This window comes from Triturus cristatus, chromosome 6 (genome assembly GCF_964204655.1).
Source record: "Triturus cristatus chromosome 6, aTriCri1.1, whole genome shotgun sequence".
Taxonomy (NCBI): Eukaryota; Metazoa; Chordata; class Amphibia; order Caudata; family Salamandridae; genus Triturus; species Triturus cristatus.
Window position 1 is genome coordinate 100,721,555 of NC_140589.1, and position 17,774 is coordinate 100,739,328.

At 43.5% G+C, this 17,774-nt stretch overlaps 14 non-coding genes across 14 annotated transcripts; all 14 read right to left on the reverse strand.

Annotated features, from left to right (window-relative positions):
- Nucleotides 1-370: 370 nt before the first annotated feature.
- TRNAL-CAG (transfer RNA leucine (anticodon CAG)) lies at nucleotides 371-453 on the reverse strand. The gene has a single exon. It is a non-coding gene; the product is annotated as a tRNA-Leu (tRNA).
- A 1,739-nt stretch (nucleotides 454-2,192) lies between these two features.
- Nucleotides 2,193-2,275, reverse strand: TRNAL-AAG (transfer RNA leucine (anticodon AAG)). Its single transcript has one exon. It is a non-coding gene; the product is annotated as a tRNA-Leu (tRNA).
- A 186-nt stretch (nucleotides 2,276-2,461) lies between these two features.
- TRNAL-CAG (transfer RNA leucine (anticodon CAG)) lies at nucleotides 2,462-2,544 on the reverse strand. The gene has a single exon. It is a non-coding gene; the product is annotated as a tRNA-Leu (tRNA).
- A 1,739-nt stretch (nucleotides 2,545-4,283) lies between these two features.
- Nucleotides 4,284-4,366, reverse strand: TRNAL-AAG (transfer RNA leucine (anticodon AAG)). Its single transcript has one exon. It is a non-coding gene; the product is annotated as a tRNA-Leu (tRNA).
- Nucleotides 4,367-4,552: 186 nt separating this feature from the next.
- TRNAL-CAG (transfer RNA leucine (anticodon CAG)) lies at nucleotides 4,553-4,635 on the reverse strand. The gene has a single exon. It is a non-coding gene; the product is annotated as a tRNA-Leu (tRNA).
- A 3,830-nt stretch (nucleotides 4,636-8,465) lies between these two features.
- Nucleotides 8,466-8,548, reverse strand: TRNAL-UAG (transfer RNA leucine (anticodon UAG)). The gene has a single exon. It is a non-coding gene; the product is annotated as a tRNA-Leu (tRNA).
- A 186-nt stretch (nucleotides 8,549-8,734) lies between these two features.
- TRNAL-CAG (transfer RNA leucine (anticodon CAG)) lies at nucleotides 8,735-8,817 on the reverse strand. The gene has a single exon. It is a non-coding gene; the product is annotated as a tRNA-Leu (tRNA).
- Nucleotides 8,818-9,449: 632 nt separating this feature from the next.
- On the reverse strand, nucleotides 9,450-9,532 carry TRNAL-UAG (transfer RNA leucine (anticodon UAG)). The gene has a single exon. It is a non-coding gene; the product is annotated as a tRNA-Leu (tRNA).
- A 1,024-nt stretch (nucleotides 9,533-10,556) lies between these two features.
- TRNAL-AAG (transfer RNA leucine (anticodon AAG)) lies at nucleotides 10,557-10,639 on the reverse strand. Its single transcript has one exon. It is a non-coding gene; the product is annotated as a tRNA-Leu (tRNA).
- Nucleotides 10,640-11,540: 901 nt separating this feature from the next.
- On the reverse strand, nucleotides 11,541-11,623 carry TRNAL-UAG (transfer RNA leucine (anticodon UAG)). The gene has a single exon. It is a non-coding gene; the product is annotated as a tRNA-Leu (tRNA).
- Nucleotides 11,624-12,647: 1,024 nt separating this feature from the next.
- Nucleotides 12,648-12,730, reverse strand: TRNAL-UAG (transfer RNA leucine (anticodon UAG)). The gene has a single exon. It is a non-coding gene; the product is annotated as a tRNA-Leu (tRNA).
- Nucleotides 12,731-13,631: 901 nt separating this feature from the next.
- Nucleotides 13,632-13,714, reverse strand: TRNAL-UAG (transfer RNA leucine (anticodon UAG)). The gene has a single exon. It is a non-coding gene; the product is annotated as a tRNA-Leu (tRNA).
- Nucleotides 13,715-14,738: 1,024 nt separating this feature from the next.
- TRNAL-AAG (transfer RNA leucine (anticodon AAG)) lies at nucleotides 14,739-14,821 on the reverse strand. The gene has a single exon. It is a non-coding gene; the product is annotated as a tRNA-Leu (tRNA).
- A 186-nt stretch (nucleotides 14,822-15,007) lies between these two features.
- TRNAL-CAG (transfer RNA leucine (anticodon CAG)) lies at nucleotides 15,008-15,090 on the reverse strand. The gene has a single exon. It is a non-coding gene; the product is annotated as a tRNA-Leu (tRNA).
- Nucleotides 15,091-17,774: the final 2,684 nt, after the last annotated feature.

Below are 17,774 nucleotides of genomic sequence, written 5' to 3' on the forward strand. Positions count from 1 at the left end.
CAGTTAAAACTGAAGTTTGGCACTTATTCAGATATTATTTACATTGCCAATTTTTAGCTGAGATTCTAAAGGAACTGAGAGAGAAAATGGAATTCAAGTTTTGTCAGAAGTGGGATTCGAACCCACGCCTCCAGGAGAGACTGTGGCCTTAACGCAGAGCCTTAGACCACTGGGCCATCCTGACCCCATGCTGCTTTTTCATCTAAAGGGTGAGAAATATATTAGGAACCAAAAAATGCACAGAGCTTAGGCCAATAGTGGCTAGAGCAAGAAAAAAACTCACTGCACTCTTCCAAGAAGACAATCCTATAAGCCACTGCGAGGGAAATGATCATATTTCTCAAGAAAAAAAGTAGAGTAAACACAGGACTGTCAGAAGTGGGATTTGAACCCACACCTCCAGAGGAGACTGCGACCTGAACGCAGCACCTTAGACCACTCGGCCATCCTGACTTGCTTTCCCAGCTTCTTCCAGAGGCCAGACAGCCATGCAGGTGAGGTACTGAAAAGGAATGCCCTCAATTTATTTATCCTATTTTATGCACTTCCAACAGATCTTTGAACAATCTGTACAGAGCAGGACCTATGGAGAACTCTTTAGAACTTTGAGGCGAACAAAGAGAAAGTGCTATTCACCAGCCACTTGAACGGCTCAAAGCTGCTTTGAAATTGAGACAATAGCCACCTCTTGGCTGGCTAAAGCAATTTCAACAAGGGATCTCAAAGTCACAACATAGGGTGGAGTATGCAAATTTAAGCAGCCCCTGATCAAAGCCCTGAGGAAATTGCTGTAAGTGTGCTGGAGTCCAGTTGTCTACCAGATGCATGGCATTCTTCCAAATTTACAGGGCCCGTCTGGCCAGGGCATACAAGAGCATGACTCTTCCAGATGACCTCTTACATGGGTCCTATGCTCATTTGGTAAGGATTGCGCTTTGTCAGCAAGACGTTATAGAACCTAAATATATGAGAAACCCCATCTCTCTTGACAAGAGGAGAACGGAATAACGTGCCAGGTGAAGACCAACAGATGCAACTTCCATCAGATGTTAACCTGATAAAGGAGATTAAATCTCCAAAAGGCATGTCAGAAGTGGGATTCGAACCCATGCCTCCAAAGGAGACGGTGGCCTAAACACAGCACCTTAGACCTCTCGGCCATCCTGACAGTATAGGCTTTTAAGAAATGAATAAAAGTTACTCAGAAACGTCTACCTCCATGCAAGCCTGAAATAATTTAAACCTTCAAACACAAGGTGCAACTTTATGCACAGGACAATAAACACAGAAGAACACATACGAAAGCACTTTATTTCACAGGTATACAGTTTTCATGCTTTTAGAACACCACATACCTCTCACCAGCTATTTAGGGTCCTGTATCCGACTCACAACATTTCCTTGCCTGCGACCTCTCTCTCTACACAAACAACTACAGCACAGGAAGTAGGAAGGCAATAGGTGGGGCAGTTTATGCAAATTTATTCTGCCAATGTACCTTGCAGATTCATGCAGGATTTCTAGATCCTTGCTGGATACAAGAGAGTAGGCCTTGTTCCAGATAAACTATCCCTAGCAGGGAAAGTCTGAGCACAGGCACTCTTTTGCTCTTTAGCCCCTGGCCTGGGACTCACCCTCACTTGCTGAGGCGTGAAATTCTGCATACCAACTTTGCACAGAAGGTATGTTTGTGGTTGTTTGGGGATGGGTGGGAGGTCAAGAGCAGGGAAAAGCAGGTCTCCTTCACTACTAGACTCCTCTTCTATGCCTCCCTGCCATTCACTCACTCTGTCTTTGTTTCATTCTCTCCTTCCACAACACTCCTTCTCACTCACTCGCTCTATCACTTGTATTTTTGCCCTTGCTCTGCATTCTATAGTGGAAACATCTCTTGAATGAAGCATCTGAAAATGACGTGACATAACATTTAAAACCTCCCTATTGGAAACCTAAAACATCACAAGACTTAATTTAACCCATTTCTTTCATAAAAAAGATTTTTAAAGTACCCCACAAAAGAAATATAAAACACCACGAGTGCTAGAAGAATATTAGATTAACGTTAAAGATAGAATAGGGCAAATGCATTTGCAGTTGAAACTGAAGTTTGGTACTTATTCAGATATTATTTACATTGCCAATTTTTAGCTGAGATTCTAAAGGAACTGAGAGAGAAAATGGAATTCAAGTTTTGTCAGAAGCGGGATTCGAACCCACGCCTCCATGAGAGACTGCGGCCTTAACGCAGCGCCTTAGACCACTCGGCTATCCCGACCCCATGCTGCTTTTTCATCTAAAGGGTGAAAAAGATATTAGGAACCAAAAAATGCACAGAGCTTAGGCCAATAGTGGCTAGAGCAAGAAAATAACTCACTGCACTCTTCCAAGAAGACAATCCTATAAGCCACTGCGAGGGAAATGATCATATTTCTCAAGAAAAAAAGTAGAGTAAACACAGGGCTGTCAGAAGTGGGATTTGAACCCACGCCTCCAGAGGAGACTGCGACCTGAACGCAGCGCCTTAGACCACTCGGCCATCCTGACTTGCTTTCCCAGCATCTTCCAGAGGCCAAACAGCCATGCAAGTGAGGTACTGAAAAGGAATGCCCTCAATTTACTTATCCTATTATATGCACTTCCAACAGATCTTTGAACAATCTGTACAGAGCAGGACCTATGGAGAACTCTTTAGAACTTTGAGGCGAACAAAGAGAAAGTGCTATTCACCAGCCACTTGAACGGCTCAAAGCTGCTTTGAAATTGAGACAATAGCCACCTCTTGGCTGGCTAAAGCAATTTCAACAAAGGATCTCAAAGTCACAACATAGGGTGGAGTATGCAAATTTAAGCAGCCCCTGATCAAAGCCCTAAAGAAATTGCTGTAAGTGTGCTGGAGTCCAGTTGTCCACCAGATGCATGTCATTCTTCCAAATTTGCAGGGCCCGTCTGGCTAGGGCATACAAGAGCATGACTCTTCCAGATGACCTCTTACATGGGTCCTATGCTCATTTGGTAAGGATTGCGCTTTGTCAGCAAGACGTTATAGAACCTAAATATATGAGAAACCCCATCTCTCTTGACAAGAGGAGAACGGAATAACGTGCCAGGTGAAGACCAACAGATGCAACTTCCATCAGATGTTAACCTGATAAAGGAGATTAAATCTCCAAAAGGCATGTCAGAAGTGGGATTCGAACCCATGCCTCCAAAGGAGACGGTGGCCTAAACACAGCACCTTAGACCTCTCGGCCATCCTGACAGTATAGGCTTTTAAGAAATGAATAAAAGTTACTCAGAAACGTCTACCTCCATGCAAGCCTGAAATAATTTAAACCTTCAAACACAAGGTGCAACTTTATGCACAGGACAATAAACACAGAAGAACACATACGAAAGCACTTTATTTCACAGGTATACAGTTTTCATGCTTTTAGAACACCACATACCTCTCACCAGCTATTTAGGGTCCTGTATCCGACTCACAACATTTCCTTGCCTGCGACCTCTCTCTCTACACAAACAACTACAGCACAGGGAGTAGGAAGGCAATAGGTGGGGCAGTTTATGCAAATTTATTCTGCCAATGTACCTTGCAGATTCATGCAGGATTTCTAGATCCTTGCTGGATACAAGAGAGTAGGCCTTGTTCCAGATAAACTATCCCTAGCAGGGAAAGTCTGAGCACATGCACTCTTTTGCTCTTTAGCCCCTGGCCTGGGACTCACCCTCACTTGCTGAGGCGTGAAATTCTGCATACCAACTTTGCACAGAAGGTATGTTTGTGGTTGTTTGGGGATGGGTGGGAGGTCAAGAGCAGGGAAAAGCAGGTCTCCTTCACTACTAGACTCCTCTTCTATGCCTCCCTGCCATTCACTCACTCTGTCTTTGTTTCATTCTCTCCTTCCACAACACTCCTTCTCACTCACTCGCTCTATCACTTGTATTTTTGCCCTTGCTCTGCATTCTATAGTGGAAACATCTCTTGAATGAAGCATCTGAAAATGACGTGACATAACATTTAAAACCTCCTTATTGGAAACCTAAAACATCACAAGACTTAATGTAACCCATTTCTTTCATAAAAAAGATTTTTAAAGTACCCCACAAAAGAAATATAAAACACCACGAGTGCTAGAAGAATATTACATTAACGTTAAAGATAGAATAGGGCAAATGCATTTGCAGTTGAAACTGAAGTTTGGTACTTATTCAGATATTATTTACATTGCCAATTTTTAGCTGAGATTCTAAAGGAACTGAGAGAGAAAATGGAATTCAAGTTTTGTCAGAAGCGGGATTCGAACCCACGCCTCCATGAGAGACTGCGGCCTTAACGCAGCGCCTTAGACCACTCGGCTATCCCGACCCCATGCTGCTTTTTCATCTAAAGGGTGAAAAAGATATTAGGAACCAAAAAATGCACAGAGCTTAGGCCAATAGTGGCTAGAGCAAGAAAAAAACTCACTGCACTCTTCCAAGAAGACAATCCTATAAGCCACTGCGAGGGAAATGATCATATTTCTCAAGAAAAAAAGTAGAGTAAACACAGGGCTGTCAGAAGTGGGATTTGAACCCACGCCTCCAGAGGAGACTGCGACCTGAACGCAGCGCCTTAGACCACTCGGCCATCCTGACTTGCTTTCCCAGCATCTTCCAGAGGCCAAACAGCCATGCAAGTGAGGTACTGAAAAGGAATGCCCTCAATTTACTTATCCTATTATATGCACTTCCAACAGATCTTTGAACAATCTGTACAGAGCAGGACCTATGGAGAACTCTTTAGAACTTTGAGGCGAACAAAGAGAAAGTGCTATTCACCAGCCACTTGAACGGCTCAAAGCTGCTTTGAAATTGAGACAATAGCCACCTCTTGGCTGGCTAAAGCAATTTCAACAAAGGATCTCAAAGTCACAACATAGGGTGGAGTATGCAAATTTAAGCAGCCCCTGATCAAAGCCCTAAAGAAATTGCTGTAAGTGTGCTGGAGTCCAGTTGTCTACCAGATGCATGTCATTCTTCCAAATTTGCAGGGCCCGTCTGGCCAGGGCATACAAGAGCATGACTCTTCCAGATGACCTCTTACATGGGTCCTATGCTCATTTGGTAAGGATTGCGCTTTGTCAGCAAGACGTTATAGAACCTAAATATATGAGAAACCCCATCTCTCTTGACAAGAGGAGAACGGAATAACGTGCCAGGTGAAGACCAACAGATGCAACTTCCATCAGATGTTAACCTGATAAAGGAGATTAAATCTCCAAAAGGCATGCCAGAAGTGGGATTCGAACCCATGCCTCCAAAGGAGACTGTGGCCTAAACACAGCACCTTAGACCTCTCGGCCATCCTGACAGTATAGGCTTTTAAGAAATGAATAAAAGTTACTCAGAAACGTCTACCTCCATGCAAGCCTGAAATAATTTAAACCTTCAAACACAAGGTGCAACTTTATGCACAGGACAATAAACACAGAAGAACACATACGAAAGCACTTTATTTCACAGGTATACAGTTTTCATGCTTTTAGAACACCACATACCTCTCACCAGCTATTTAGGGTCCTGTATCCGACTCACAACATTTCCTTGCCTGCGACCTCTCTCTCTACACAAACAACTACAGCACAGGAAGTAGGAAGGCAATAGGTGGGGCAGTTTATGCAAATTTATGCTGCCAATGTGCCTTGCAGATTCATGCAGGATTTCTAGATCCTTGCTGGATACAAGAGAGTAGGCCTTGTTCCAGATAAACTATCCCTAGCAGGGAAAGTCTGAGCACAGGCACTCTTTTGCTCTTTAGCCCCTGGCCTGGGACTCACCCTCACTTGCTGAGGCGTGAAATTCTGCATACCAACTTTGCACAGAAGGTATGTTTGTGGTTGTTTGGGGATGGGTGGGAGGTCAAGAGCAGGGAAAAGCAGGTCTCCTTCACTACTAGACTCCTCTTCTATGCCTCCCTGCTATTCACTCACTCTGTCTTTGTTTCATTCTCTCCTTCCACAATACTCCTTCTCACTCACTCGCTCTATCACTTGTATTTTTGCCCTTGCACTGCATTCTATAGTGGAAACATCTCTTGAATGAAGCATCTGAAAATGACGTGACATAAAATTTAAAACCTCCTTATTGGAAACCTAAAACATCACAAGACTTAATGTAACCCATTTCTTTCATAAAAAAGATTTTTAAAGTACCCCACAAAAGAAATATAAAACACCACGAGTGCTAGAAGAATATTACATTAACGTTAAAGATAGAATAGGGCAAATGCATTTGCAGTTGAAACTGAAGTTTGGTACTTATTCAGATATTATTTACATTGCCAATTTTTAGCTGAGATTCTAAAGGAACTGAGAGAGAAAATGGAATTCAAGTTTTGTCAGAAACGGGATTTGAACCCACGCCTCCAGGAGAGACTGCGGCCTTAACACAGCGCCTTAGACCACTCGGCCATCCTGACCCCATGCTGCTTTTTCATCTAAAGGGTGAGAAAGATATTAGGAACCAAAAAATGCACAGAGCTTAGGCCAATAGTGGCTAGAGCAAGAAAATAACTCACTGCACTCTTCCAAGAAGACAATCCTATAAGCCACTGCGAGGGAAATGATCATATTTCTCAAGAAAAAAATTAGAGTAAACACAGGACTGTCAGAAGGGGGATTTGAACCCACGCCTCCAGAGGAGACTGCGACCTGAACGCAGCGCCTTAGACCACTCGGCCATCCTGACTTGCTTTCCCAGCATCTTCCAGAGGCCAGACAGCCATGCAGGTGAGGTACTGAAAAGGAATGCCCTCAATTTATTTATCCTATTATATGCACTTCCAACAGATCTTTGAACAATCTGTACAGAGCAGGACCTATAGAGAACTCTTTAGAACTTTGAGGCGAACAAAGAGAAAGTGCTATTCACCAGCCACTTGAACGGCTCAAAGCTGCTTTGAAATTGAGACAATAGCCACCTCTTGGCTGGCTAAAGCAATTTCAACAAGGGATCTCAAAGTCACAACATAGGGTGGAGTATGCAAATTTAAGCAGCCCCTGATCAAAGCCCTAAGGAAATTGCTGTAAGTGTGCTGGAGTCCAGTTGTCTACCAGATGCATGGCATTCTTCCAAATTTGCAGGGCCCGTCTGGCCAGGGCATACAAGAGCATGACTCTTCCAGATGACCTCTTACATGGGTCCTATGCTCATTTGGTAAGGATTGCGCTTTGTCAGCAAGACGTTATAGAACCTAAATATATGAGAAACCCCATCTCTCTTGACAAAAGGAGAACGGAATAACGTGCCAGGTGAAGACCAACAGATGCAACTTCCATCAGATGTTAACCTGATAAAGGAGATTAAATCTCCAAAAGGCATGTCAGAAGTGGGATTCGAACCCATGGCTCCAAAGGAGACCGTGGCCTAAACACAGCGCCTTAGACCTCTCGGCCATCCTGACAGTATAGGCTTTTAAGAAATGAATAAAAGTTACTCAGAAACGTCTACCTCCATGCAAGCCTGAAATAATTTAAACCTTCAAACACAAGGTGCAACTTTATGCACAGGACAATAAACACAGAAGAACACATACGAAAGCACTTTATTTCACAGGTATACAGTTTTCATGCTTTTAGAACACCACATACCTCTCACCAGCTATTTAGGGTCCTGTATCCGACTCACAACATTTCCTTGCCTGCGACCTCTCTCTCTACACAAACAACTACAGCACAGGAAGTAGGAAGGCAATAGGTGGGGCAGTTTATGCAAATTTATGCTGCCAATGTGCCTTGCAGATTCATGCAGGATTTCTAGATCCTTGCTGGATACAAGAGAGTAGGCCTTGTTCCAGATAAACTATCCGTAGCAGGGAAAGTCTGAGCACAGGCACTCTTTTGCTCTTTAGCCCCTGGCCTGGAACTCACCCTCACTTGCTGAGGAGTGAAATTCTGCATGCCAACTTTGCACAGAAGGTATGTTTGTGGTTGTTTGGGGATGGGTGGGAGGTCAAGAGCAGGGAAAAGCAGGTCTCCTTCACTACTAGACTCCTCTTCTATGCCTCCCTGCCATTCACTCACTCTGTCTTTGTTTCATTCTCTCCTTCCACAACACTCCTTCTCACTCACTCGCTCTATCACTTGTATTTTTGCCCTTGCTCTGCATTCAATAGTGGAAACATCTCTTGAATGAAGCATCTGAAAATGACGTGACATAAAATTTAAAACCTCCTTATTGGAAACCTAAAACATCACAAGACTTAATGTAACCCATTTCTTTCATAAAAAAGATTTTTAAAGTACCCCACAAAAGAAATATAAAACACCACGAGTGCTAGAAGAATATTACATTAACGTTAAAGATAGAATAGGGCAAATGCATTTGCAGTTGAAACTGAAGTTTGGTACTTATTCAGATATTATTTACATTGCCAATTTTTAGCTGAGATTCTAAAGGAACTGAGAGAGAAAATGGAATTCAAGTTTTGTCAGAAGTGGGATTCGAACCCACGCCTCCAGCAGAGACTGCGGCCTAAACGCAGCACCTTAGACCACTCGGCCATCCTGACCCCATGCTACTTTTTCATCTAAAGGGTGAGAAAGATATTAGGAACCAAAAAATGCACAGAGCTTAGGCCAATAGTGGCTAGAGCAAGAAAAAAACTCACTGCACTCTTCCAAGAAGACAATCCTATAAGCCACTGCGAGGGAAATGATCATATTTCTCAAGAAAATAATTAGAGTAAACACAGGACTGTCAGAAGTGGGATTTGAACCCACGCCTCCAGAGGAGATTGCGACCTGAACGCAGCGCCTTAGACCACTCGGCCATCCTGACTTGCTTTCCCAGGATCTTCCAGAGGCCAGACAGCCACGCAGGTGAGGTACTGAAAAGGAATGCCCTCAATTTATTTATCCTATTATATGCACTTCCAACAGATCTTTGAACAATCTGTACAGAGCAGGACCTATGGAGAACTCTTTAGAACTTTGAGGCGAACAAAGAGAAAGTGCTATTCACCAGCCACTTGAACGGCTCAAAGCTGCTTTGAAATTGAGACAATAGCCACCTCTTGGCTGGCTAAAGCAATTTCAACAAGGGATCTCAAAGTCACAACATAGGGTGGAGTATGCAAATTTAAGCAGCCCCTGATCAAAGCCCTAAGGAAATTGCTGTAAGTGTGCTGGAGTCCAGTTGTCTACCAGATGCATGGCATTCTTCCAAATTTGCAGGGCCCGTCTGGCCAGGGCATACAAGAGCATGACTCTTCCAGATGACCTCTTACATGGGTCCTATGCTCATTTGGTGAGGATTGCGCTTTGTCAGCAAGACGTTATAGAAACTAAATATATGAGAAACCCCATCTCTCTTGACAAGAGGAGAACGGAATAACGTGCCAGGTGAAGACCAACAGATGCAACTTCCATCAGATGTTAACCTGATAAAGGAGATTAAATCTCCAAAAGGCATGTCAGAAGTGGGATTCGAACCCACGCCTCCAAAGGAGACTGTGGCCTAAACACAGCGCCTTAGACCTCTCGGCCATCCTGACAGTATAGGCTTTTAAGAAATGAATAAAAGTTACTCAGAAACGTCTACCTCCATGCAAGCCTGAAATAATTTAAACCTTCAAACACAAGGTGCAACTTTATGCACAGGACAATAAACACAGAAGAACACATACGAAAGCACTTTATTTCACAGGTATACAGTTTTCATGCTTTTAGAACACCACATACCTCTCACCAGCTATTTAGGGTCCTGTATCCGACTCACAACATTTCCTTGCCTGCGACCTCTCTCTCTACACAAACAACTACAGCACAGGAAGTAGGAAGGCAATAGGAGGGGCAGTTTATGCAAATTTATGCTGCCAATGTGCCTTGCAGATTCATGCAGGATTTCTAGATCCTTGCTGGATACAAGAGAGTAGGACTTGTTCCAGATAAACTATCCCTAGCAGGGAAAGTCTGAGCACAGGCACTCTTTTGCTCTTTAGCCCCTGGCCTGGGACTCACCCTCACTTGCTGAGGCGTGAAATTATGCATACCAACTTTGCACAGAAGGTATGTTTGTGGTTGTTTGGGGATGGGTGGGAGGTCAAGAGCAGGGAAAAGCAGGTCTCCTTCACTACTAGACTCCTCTTCTATGCCTCCCTGCTATTCACTCACTCTGTCTTTGTTTCATTCTCTCCTTCCACAACAATCCTTCTCACTCACTCGCTCTATCACTTGTATTTTTGCCCTTGCTCTGCATTCTATAGTGGAAACATCTCTTGAAAGAAGCATCTGAAAATGACGTGACATAAAATTTAAAACCTCCTTATTGGAAACCTAAAACATCACAAGACTTAATGTAACCCATTTCTTTCATAAAAAAGATTTTTAAAGTACCCCACAAAACAAATATAAAACACCACGAGTGCTAGAAGAATATTACATTAACGTTAAAGATAGAATAGGGCAAATGCATTTGCAGTTGAAACTGAAGTTTGGTACTTATTCAGATATTATTTACATTGCCAATTTTTAGCTGAGATTCTAAAGGAACTGAGAGAGAAAATGGAATTCAAGTTTTGTCAGAAGTGGGATTTGAACCCACGCCTCCAGGAGAGACTGCGGCCTTAACGCAGCGCCTTAGACCACTCGGCCATCCTGACCCCATGCTGCTTTTTCATCTAAAGGGTGATAAAGATATTAGGAACCAAAAAATGCACAGAGCTTAGGCCAATAGTGGCTAGAGCAAGAAAAAAACTCACTGCACTCTTCCAAGAAGACAATCCTATAAGCCACTGCGAGGGAAATGATCATATTTCTCAAGAAAAAAATTAGAGTAAACACAGGACTGACAGAAGTGGGATTTGAACCCACGCCTCCAGAGGAGACTGCGACCTGAACGCAGCGCCTTAGACCACTCGGCCATCCTGACTTGCTTTCCCAGCATCTTCCAGAGGCCAGACAGCCATGCAGGTGAGGTACTGAAAAGGAATGCCCTCAATTTATTTATCCTATTATATGCACTTCCAACAGATCTTTGAACAATCTGTACAGAGCAGGACCTATGGAGAACTCTTTAGAACTTTGAGGCGAACAAAGAGAAAGTGCTATTCACCAGCCACTTGAACGGCTCAAAGCTGCTTTGAAATTGAGACAATAGCCACCTCTTGGCTGGCTAAAGCAATTTCAACAAGGGATCTCAAAGTTACAACATAGGGTGGAGTATGCAAATTTAAGCAGCCCCTGATCAAAGCCCTGAGGAAATTGCTGTAATTGTGCTGGAGTCCAGTTGTCCACCAGATGAATGGCATTCTTCCAAATTTGCAGGGCCCGTCTGGCCAGGGCATACAAGAGCATGACTCTTCCAGATGACCTCTTACATGGGTCCTATGCTCATTTGGTAAGGATTGCGCTTTGTCAGCAAGACGTTATAGAACCTAAATATATGAGAAAGCCCATCTCTCTTGACAAGAGGAGAACGGAATAACGTGCCAGGTGAAGACCAACAGATGCAACTTCCATCAGATGTTAACCTGATAAAGGAGATTAAATCTCCAAAAGGCATGTCAGAAGTGGGATTCGAACCCACGGCTCCAAAGGAGACTGTGGCCTAAACACAGCGCCTTAGACCTCTCGGCCATCCTGACAGTATAGGCTTTTAAGTAATGAATAAAAGTTACTCAGAAACGTCTACCTCCATGCAAGCCTGAAATAATTTAAACCTTCAAACACAAGGTGCAACTTTATGCACAGGACAATAAACACAGAAGAACACATACGAAAGCACTTTATTTCACAGGTATACAGTTTTCATGCTTTTAGAACACCACATACCTCTCACCAGCTATTTAGGGTCCTGTATCCGACTCACAACATTTCCTTGCCTGCGACCTCTCTCTCTACACAAACAACTACAGCACAGGAAGTAGGAAGGCAATAGGTGGGGCAGTTTATGCAAATTTATGCTGCCAATGTGCCTTGCAGATTCATGCAGGATTTCTAGATCCTTGCTGGATACAAGAGAGTAGGCCTTGTTCCAGATAAACTATCCGTAGCAGGGAAAGTCTGAGCACAGGCACTCTTTTGCTCTTTAGCCCCTGGCCTGGGACTCACCCTCACTTGCTGAGGAGTGAAATTCTGCATGCCAACTTTGCACAGAAGGTATGTTTGTGGTTGTTTGGGGATGGGTGGGAGGTCAAGAGCAGGGAAAAGCAGGTCTCCTTCACTACTAGACTCCTCTTCTATGCCTCCCTGCCATTCACTCACTCTGTCTTTGTTTCATTCTCTCCTTCCACAACACTCCTTCTCACTCACTCGCTCTATCACTTGTATTTTTGCCCTTGCTCTGCATTCAATAGTGGAAACATCTCTTGAATGAAGCATCTGAAAATGACGTGACATAAAATTTAAAACCTCCTTATTGGAAACCTAAAACATCACAAGACTTAATGTAACCCATTTCTTTCATAAAAAAGATTTTTAAAGTACCCCACAAAAGAAATATAAAACACCACGAGTGCTAGAAGAATATTACATTAACGTTAAAGATAGAATAGGGCAAATGCATTTGCAGTTGAAACTGAAGTTTGGTACGTATTCAGATATTATTTACATTGCCAATTTTTAGCTGAGATTCTAAAGGAACTGAGAGAGAAAATGGAATTCAAGTTTTGTCAGAAGTGGGATTCGAACCCACGCCTCCAGGAGAGACTGCGGCCTAAACGCAGCGCCTTAGACCACTCGGCCATCCTGACCCCATGCTACTTTTTCATCTAAAGGGTGAGAAAGATATTAGGAACCAAAAAATGCACAGAGCTTAGGCCAATAGTGGCTAGAGCAAGAAAAAAACACACTGCACTCTTCCAAGAACACAATCCTATAAGCCACTGCGAGGGAAATGATCATATTTCTCAAGAAAATAATTAGAGTAAACACAGGACTTTCAGAAGTGGGATTTGAACCCACGCCTCCAGAGGAGACTGCGACCTGAACGCAGCACCTTAGACCACTCGGCCATCCTGACTTGCTTTCCCAGCATCTTCCAGAGGCCAGACAGCCATGCAGGTGAGGTACTGAAAAGGAATGCCCTCAATTTATTTATCCTATTATATGAACTTCCAACAGATCTTTGAACAATCTGTACAGAGCAGGACCTATGGAGAACTCTTTAGAACTTTGAGGCGAACAAAGAGAAAGTGCTATTCACCAGCCACTTGAACGGCTCAAAGCTGCTTTGAAATTGAGACAATAGCCACCTCTTGGCTGGCTAAAGCAATTTCAACAAGGGATCTCAAAGTCACAACATAGGGTGGAGTATGCAAATTTAAGCAGCCCCTGATCAAAGCCCTAAGGAAATTGCTGTAAGTGTGCTGGAGTCCAGTTGTCTACCAGATGCATGGCATTCTTCCAAATTTGCAGGGCCCGTCTGGCCAGGGCATACAAGAGCATGACTCTTCCAGATGACCTCTTACATGGGTCCTATGCTCATTTGGTAAGGATTGCGCTTTGTCAGCAAGACGTTATAGAACCTAAATATATGAGAAACCCCATCTCTCTTGACAAGAGGAGAACGGAATAACGTGCCAGGTGAAGACCAACAGATGCAACTTCCATCAGATGTTAACCTGATAAAGGAGATTAAATCTCCAAAAGGCATGTCAGAAGTGGGATTCGAACCCACGCCTCCAAAGGAGACTGTGGCCTAAACACAGCACCTTAGACCTCTCGGCCATCCTGACAGTATAGGCTTTTAAGAAATGAATAAAAGTTACTCAGAAACGTCTACCTCCATGCAAGCCTGAAATAATTTAAACCTTCAAACACAAGGTGCAACTTTATGCACAGGACAATAAACACAGAAGAACACATACGAAAGCACTTTATTTCACAGGTATACAGTTTTCATGCTTTTAGAACACCACATACCTCTCACCAGCTATTTAGGGTCCTGTATCCGACTCACAACATTTCCTTGCCTGCGACCTCTCTCTCTACACAAACAACTACAGCACAGGAAGTAGGAAGGCAATAGGAGGGGCAGTTTATGCAAATTTATGCTGCCAAGGTGCCTTGCAGATTCATGCAGGATTTCTAGATCCTTGCTGGATACAAGAGAGTAGGACTTATTCCAGATAAACTATCCCTAGCAGGGAAAGTCTGAGCACAGGCACTCTTTTGCTCTTTAGCCCCTGGCCTGGGACTCACCCTCACTTGCTGAGGAGTGAAATTCTGCATACCAACTTTGCACAGAAGGTATGTTTGTGGTTGTTTGGGGATGGGTGGGAGGTCAAGAGCAGGGAAAAGCAGGTCTCCTTCACTACTAGACTCCTCTTCTATGCCTCCCTGCCATTCACTCACTCTGTCTTTGTTTCATTCTCTCCTTCCACAACACTCCTTCTCACTCACTCGCTCTATCACTTGTATTTTTGCCCTTGCTCTGCATTCTATAGTGGAAACATCTCTTGAATGAAGCATCTGAAAATGACGTGACATAAAATTTAAAACCTCCCTATTGGAAACCTAAAACATCACAAGACTTAATGTAACCCATTTCTTTCATAAAAAAGATTTTTAAAGTACCCCACAAAACAAATATAAAACACCACGAGTGCTAGAAGAATATTACATTAACGTTAAAGATAGAATAGGGCAAATGCATTTGCAGTTGAAACTGAAGTTTGGTACTTATTCAGATATTATTTACATTGCCAATTTTTTGCTGAGATTCTAAAGGAACTGAGAGAGAAAATGGAATTCAAGTTTTGTCAGAAGTAGGATTTGAACCCACGCCTCCAGGAGAGACTGCGGCCTTAACGCAGCGCCTTAGACCACTCGGCCATCCTGACCCCATGCTGCTTTTTCATCTAAAGGGTGATAAAGATATTAGGAACCAAAAAATGCACAGAGCTTAGGCCAATAGTGGCTAGAGCAAGAAAAAAACTCACTGCACTCTTCCAAGAAGACAATCCTATAAGCCACTGCGAGGGAAATGATCATATTTCTCAAGAAAAAAATTAGAGTAAACACAGGACTGTCAGAAGTGGGATTTGAACCCACGCCTCCAGAGGAGACTGCGACCTGAACGCAGCGCCTTAGACCACTCGGCCATCCTGACTTGCTTTCCCAGCATCTTCCAGAGGCCAGACAGCCATGCAGGTGAGGTACTGAAAAGGAATGCCCTCAATTTATTTATCCTATTATATGCACTTCCAACAGATCTTTGAACAATCTGTACAGAGCAGGACCTATGGAGAACTCTTTAGAACTTTGAGGCGAACAAAGAGAAAGTGCTATTCACCAGCCACTTGAACGGCTCAAAGCTGCTTTGAAATTGAGACAATAGCCACCTCTTGGCTGGCTAAAGCAATTTCAACAAGGGATCTCAAAGTCACAACATAGGGTGGAGTATGCAAATTTAAGCAGCCCCTGATCAAAGCCCTGAGGAAATTGCTGTAAGTGTGCTGGAGTCCAGTTGTCCACCAGATGAATGGCATTCTTCCAAATTTGCAGGGCCCGTCTGGCCAGGGCATACAAGAGCATGACTCTTCCAGATGACCTCTTACATGGGTCCTATGCTCATTTGGTAAGGATTGCGCTTTGTAAGCAAGACGTTATAGAACCTAAATATATGAGAAAGCCCATCTCTCTTGACAAGAGGAGAACGGAATAACGTGCCAGGTGAAGACCAACAGATGCAACTTCCATCAGATGTTAACCTGATAAAGGAGATTAAATCTCCAAAAGGCATGTCAGAAGTGGGATTCGAACCCACGGCTCCAAAGGAGACCGTGGCCTAAACACAGCGCCTTAGACCTCTCAGTCATCCTGACAGTATAGGCTTTTAAGAAATGAATAAAAGTTACTCAGAAACGTCTACCTCCATGCAAGCCTGAAATAATTTAAACCTTCAAACACAAGGTGCAACTTTATGCACAGGACAATAAACACAGAAGAACACATACGAAAGCACTTTATTTCACAGGTATACAGTTTTCATGCTTTTAGAACACCACATACCTCTCACCAGCTATTTAGGGTCCTGTATCCGACTCACAACATTTCCTTGCCTGCGACCTCTCTCTCTACACAATCAACTACAGCACAGGAAGTAGGAAGGCAATAGGTGGGGCAGTTTATGCAAATTTATGCTGCCAATGTGCCTTGCAGATTCATGCAGGATTTCTAGATCCTTGCTGGATACAAGAGAGTAGGCCTTGTTCCAGATAAACTATCCGTAGCAGGGAAAGTCTGAGCACAGGCACTCTTTTGCTCTTTAGCCCCTGGCCTGGGACTCACCCTCACTTGCTGAGGAGTGAAATTCTGCATACCACCTTTGCACAGAAGGTATGTTTGTGGTTGTTTGGGGATGGGTGGGATGTCAAGAGCAGGGAAAAGCAGGTCTCCTTCACTACTAGACTCCTCTTCTATGCCTCCCTGCCATTCACTCACTCTGTCTTTGTTTCATTCTCTCCTTCCACAACACTCCTTCTCACTCACTCGCTCTATCACTTGTATTTTTGCCCTTGCTCTGCATTCTATAGTGGAAACATCTCTTGAATGAAGCATCTGAAAATGACGTGACATAAAATTTAAAACATCCCTATTGGAAACCTAAAACATCACAAGACTTAATGTAACCCATTTCTTTCATAAAAAAGATTTTTAAAGTACCCCACAAAACAAATATAAAACACCACGAGTGCTAGAAGAATATTACATTAACGTTAAAGATAGAATAGGGCAAATGCATTTGCAGTTAAAACTGAAGTTTGGCACTTATTCAGATATTATTTACATTGCCAATTTTTAGCTGAGATTCTAAAGGAACTGAGAGAGAAAATGGAATTCAAGTTTTGTCAGAAGTGGGATTCGAACCCACGCCTCCAGGAGAGACTGTGGCCTTAACGCAGAGCCTTAGACCACTGGGCCATCCTGACCCCATGCTGCTTTTTCCGCTAAAGGGTGAGAAATATATTAGGAACCAAAAAATGCACAGAGCTTAGGCCAATAGTGGCTAGAGCAAGAAAAAAACTCACTGCACTCTTCCAAGAAGACAATCCTATAAGCCACTGCGAGGGAAATGATCATATTTCTCAAGAAAAAAAGGAGAGTAAACACAGGACTGTCAGAAGTGGGATTTGAACCCACACTTCCAGAGGAGACTGCGACCTGAACGCAGCGCCTTAGACCACTCTGCCATCCTGACTTGCTTTCCCAGCATCTTCCAGAGGCCAGACAGCCATGCAGGTGAGGTACTGAAAAGGAATGCCCTCAATTTATTTATCCTATTATATGAACTTCCAACAGATCTTTGAACAATCTGTACAGAGCAGGACCTATGGAGAACTCTTTAGAACTTTGAGGCGAACAAAGAGAAAGTGCTATTCACCAGCCACTTGAACGGCTCAAAGCTGCTTTGAAATTGAGACAATAGCCACCTCTTGGCTGGCTAAAGCAATTTCAACAAGGGATCTCACAGTCACAACATAGGGTGGAGTATGCAAATTTAAGCAGCCCCTGATCAAAGCCCTGAGGAAATTGCTGTAAGTGTGCTGGAGTCCAGTTGTCCACCAGATGAATGGCATTCTTCCAAATTTGCAGGGCCCATCTGGCCAGGGCATACAAGAGCATGACTCTTCCAGATGACCTCTTACATGGGTCCTATGCTCATTTGGTAAGGATTGCGCTTTGTCAGCAAGACGTTATAGAACCTAAATATATGAGAAACCCCATCTCTCTTGACAAGAGGAGAACGGAATAACGTGCCAGGTGAAGACCAACAGATGCAACTTCCATCAG